The sequence below is a fragment of the Gracilinanus agilis genome, chromosome 6, assembly GCF_016433145.1.
Source record: "Gracilinanus agilis isolate LMUSP501 chromosome 6, AgileGrace, whole genome shotgun sequence".
Classification (NCBI taxonomy): domain Eukaryota; kingdom Metazoa; phylum Chordata; class Mammalia; order Didelphimorphia; family Didelphidae; genus Gracilinanus; species Gracilinanus agilis.
The window spans coordinates 56,967,650-56,972,718 of NC_058135.1; positions in this window are offsets into that span (position 1 = coordinate 56,967,650).

Below are 5,069 nucleotides of genomic sequence, written 5' to 3' on the forward strand. Positions count from 1 at the left end.
TTTGGACACTGCCCAAAAGATGAGTGGTGAACCTGGAGGAATGAGCCTGTTAGAAAAACATTCAGATCAAAGACAAGAGAAGGGAAAAGAACTAGATGAAATTCCACGCTGTGCCCATGGAGATGGTGTGTCAGGGTGGGAAAAGCAGGGACTCACAAGCAAGAGAGGGGCTCCTTAAGAGCCAGAATTTGGACTCAAAACAGAGGGTCAGGTGGTACAGGGGAGCCGTTTCCCCACATGTACAACAGACAAGAAAAGACGTTGCTTCTCCCTGGAGTTATCAGCTAGACAAAACATTTGTTGAGCGAGTACTAGATGTGTCAGGTTCATACTTAGGAAGATAAAGAAGTCAACTTTGGGCATTTGGGGATGTTGGGGCGAGTTGAAATTAGCAGCAAAAGTGTGTGGCCCCAAGACCCAGCTTAGAGGAGGCCGCTGAGTTTTCTATTATTAGTAGAAAAACAAGGTGTACCTAGAAGGGACAGTTGGATCCCTAAACCTCTGCCAAACCAGTTGAGTAATAAAACTGGCTACTTTTAGTTTCAACAGTGTGTGGTTTGTGTCTCAGAATGAACTGTATATTTGAACAGAGTATGTTATTAGATTGTGGATTTTTTTAGGGGAACCCTGTCCCCCTAATACTGACAGTTACCCCTGACAAATAGCAAGGGTGGCTTTTATTTTTATCTCCATTCTATTTTACCTTTATTATATATGTTATTAAATTTATTTTATTTTATCTCCTGTCGGTCTTTGGAAAAGGGAGAGAATGTCATTAAGGGAGGTCCTGGGAAAAGGCACATTGGGAGGAAAGTTGGTCTGCCCCATGACCTGGTTGAGATTCTGCAAATGACAAGTTGTCTGTTTTGTGGTGGGGGCCCATCTGAGTTCAGCTGTGGCTCACTGCATGGGGCTTTTAATTTCCAAAGTGAAGAATTTGCACCTAGGCATCTTCGAATACAAGGCATCTCCTTCATGGTGCTTGTGATTAATATGCTAAGATGCAATGACAGGACTATGTGTGGATGCCCCATCCCACAAAATGCAGTGTGCTCTTGCCCAGAGATTTTCAACTAGTGTAGTTTTACCCACATTAGAGGCAGCTTGCTTTAATCTCCACATTTAGAAGGTTCAAGTGTATGTCCTTTACAAAGCAAATTTAGATGACTAATTATGTGTTTTGTAAGTTAAAAGCCATAATGTGTGGGTGTTGACTTTCAGTCTTAAATGGCACTTTGCTTTAGGGGCTTCTTTTTCCTCTTGGACTTGAAGATCTTAAAGAATGGACCTTGCCACATTTAAGACATTGTTGGTGGGAGTTCTTGAACAGCCTTTCCCACCTTAAAGTCTTTCAGAGATAAATAGCAGCCTGGGTAATCTTTAAAGGAACCACTAATGGCTGAATTACACAAAATTATAGATGAAAGACTAGAGGGTCTGGAGCCTAAGGCTATCTAGTTTAACCCTTTTTTAATTTTAATTTTATTTCTATCTTAAAATTTTTTTATTAATGAAATTTATTTCTAGACACCTCTTATTTTTATCTTTTTTTTTTTAAATGGCTATCTACTTTGTCTTCATATACCCTTGGGGGGGTGGGGTGAGGAAAACAAAATCCTTCTAACAAATAGGAAAGTCAAAATAAATCCAAGCATTGGTGATGTTTAAAAAAAAAAAAAGTGCTCTGCATCTTGAATCTATTGCTTTTCTCTTAGGAGGGTGTGTAGTCTGTTCTCAGAAATCATGATCCAAATTTATCATTTTACAGATGGATAAACAGAGGTCCAGAAATATTAAATGATTTGCTCAAAATCTCACAGATGACAGAAGCAGAGATTTGAACTCAGTTTTTCTGGCTCCAAAGCCAATGCTGTTTCCATTTGATAACATGCTGAAATCTTAAACCGAATGCATTGTCTGTTCCATAAAACCCTCTTACCTTCCAACTTCCCTATTACTATTTAACAAAACAAAACAAAGCAAAAACCCTTTCTGACTTAGTAATAACTCTTAGGACAGAAGGGTAAGGGCTAGGCAAATGGAATTAAGTGACTTGTCCAGGGTGACACATTTAGGAAGTGTCTGAGGCCAGATTTGAGAAGTAAAGGAGAAAGTTGCTGATAATTCTTTTTTTTATTATTTAGAAAAATTTTCCATGGTTACATGATTTATGTTCTTACTCTCCCCTAGTTCCTCCTCCCTCCCCTCCCCTGGGGCATCATGCATTTCCACTGGTTTTAACATGTGTTAAATAGATCAAGACCTTTTTCCATATTATTGATATTTGCACTAGAGTGATCGTTTAGAGTCTACATCCCCAATCATATCCCATCAACTCATGTGTGCTGATAATTCTTCATGAGATCAACAGTGAGGTTTGAAGCCACATGGTTCTAGGAGGGAGTTAGAAATGAGGAATCTAAGCTGTTGATTAATGGAAGAAGTCAAGTGAAAATATGAAGGATCTTAGGAAGACTTCTGTAATTCTTATTTTTCTTTGTATCTTCTTGAAATACTTGAGATATTACTTTGAATTTTTTTTTTTGGCTTCAGTTCAGTTTGGTTTTCTTAAAGGATTAGGGTTGTAAATTTAATTTTTTTCACCTTTCATGCATTTATTTTCTCAGCTGCCTCTTCCCTTTCCTCCTCCCATTGGGGCAGGGATTGTCTTTTACCCTTTTTAGTATTCCCAGTGATTAGCATAGCCCCTAGTATAGAGTAGATGTTTGTTACATGTTTGTTTATTGACCCTGGGGAAAAAAAGATTAAAAGAAAAACAAATCACTTGTAATAAGTATACATAGTCAAATAGAACAAAATTCTCCATTGGTCTTGTCCAAAATTGTGGGTGTCATTCTGCCTTTGTCTTAGAAAGTGGGTAAGCATGCGTCTTCACTGGGCCTTTAGAATGATGGGTGGTCAGTTCCTATTGTAGAAATCATTGTCTCCCTGGTTCTGCTCACTTCATTCTGAGTCCGTTTCTGTTAGAGAAGAGGGACAATGCAGTCCTGTGGAAAGGGCTCTGAACTAGGAGAAAAAGATGGTGCGAATCAATTCTATTCCTTATTCATTGTGCCTCTTTGGAGAGAGCCCCTTAAAAAATGGTGGTTGTTCCTGACCAACGTGGAAATATGTTTTGTATGACTGCACGTGTACAACTTATATCCAATTTGCTTACCATCTCAGAGAGAGGAGGAACAAAATTTGGAACTCAATTTTAAGAAACTAATGTTAAAACATTTTTATGTTTTTGTAGTGTAATAGAAAAAAATTAGAATATTTTAAAATATGATAATTGTTTGTCTTCATGATCCTGTGGACCATACTCATTCTGTGAGTTTCCTTCCTTCCTTCCTTCCTTCCTTCCTTCCTTCCTTCCTTCCTTCNTTCTGTGAGTTTCCTTCCTTCCTTCCTTCCTTCCTTCCTTCCTTCCTTCCTTCCTTCCTTCCCTCCCTCCCTCCCTCCCTTCCTCCTTCCCTCCCTCTCTCCCTCTAAAACTCTTACCTTCTGTCTGAATTGGTTGCAAGACAGAAGAGTGGTAAGGGCTATGCAATTGGGATTACATAGCTAGGAAGTGTCTGAGGCCAGATTTGAACTTGGGTCCTTCCAACTCCAAGCTTGAGGCACTTAGCTACCTTCATGCTGTGGGTTTTCTTTGCAAAGATTCTGGAGCCATTTGCCATTTCTTTCTCCCTTGGTTTAAGGCAAACAGACAGTGACACACCTAGGATCACATAACGAGTGTCTGAGACTGGATTTGAATGGGGGTCTTTCTTGTCTCCAGGTGCAGCTCTCTATCTACTGAGCCACCTAGTTGTCCTCTAGCTATGGATAAAAATATTTATTGGACAATGCTTTGTCTTCTTTTAAGAATCAAATGAGATAGTAATATATAAAGCACTTTGCAAATGTTGGCTGTATTTAATTCTTTTGACTTCAAATATGCTGAAAGAAGCCCTTTTAATTCTCTGTAGACTTTTTTTTTCAAGTTTTAGTTCCTTCTGGCTTTTTTCCTGGTGTTTTTGTTAATCTGTCTCACTCATACATTTGTCCTTGGTTATATATCTCAGGCTGTTTTGTATTAGTCTTCTTCAAATATGAACTCACTGGAGTGCTCTTGTGTTCTGTCCCATCAGCCTCTTTAGCTGTCTCCCAAGTTTGTTCCTTAAGAAAAGACCCAGCAAAAAAAAAAAAAAAAAAAAAAAAAGAAAAGAAAAGAAAAGAAAAAGAAAAGACCCAGCTAGGGGCAGATAGGTGGCTCAGCCAGTAGAGAGCCATGCCTTTAGACAGGAGGGCCTGGGTTCAGATGTGGCCACAGACACTTCCTAGTTGGATGACCCTAGGCAACTCACTTTAACCCTCATTGCCTAGCTCTTTTTGCTCTTCTGCCTTAGAACCAAGACACAGTATTGATTCTAAGATGGAAGGTAAAGATTAAAAAAAAAAAGAGAGAGAGAGAGAGAGAGAGTCATAGGAATTTTGGGGCAGCTGGGTTGCACAGTGGTTAGAGCTCCAGACCTGAAGCCTGAAGATCTTGAGTTCAAATTTGGTCTCAGATACTTCCTAGCTGTGTGACCCTTGACAAGGGACTTAACCTCAATTGTGTAGCTTTTACTGCTTTTCTGCCTTAGTGTTTATCCAATTATTACTTAGTACTTAGTGTTTATTCTGAGACAAAAGGTAAAGATTTTTTTTTAGAAGAAAAGAAACAAAGACCTACTTTCTTCATGAACTCAGAAGTTTAATGAAGAGAAGCCTTAGAATGGGAGCAGGAAAGAACACAGTCTTAGAGAACTGGTACCTAGACAAGGGACTGAAGACTGGAAAGCAAAATGGCAGCTAAATGGTACAATGGATGGAGCTCTGGGCCTGGAATCAGGAAGATTCATTGGCCTCAGATACATACTAGCTGTGTGACTGTGGGCAAGTCAACTGTATTTGCTCCATTATCTTTGCCAAGAAAATCCCAAAACAGGATCATGCAGAGTCAGAGATGGCCGAAATAATTGGGCAACAACAACAACAACATGATTTGTTGCCACATTATATTTGATCTTTTGACTTCCATA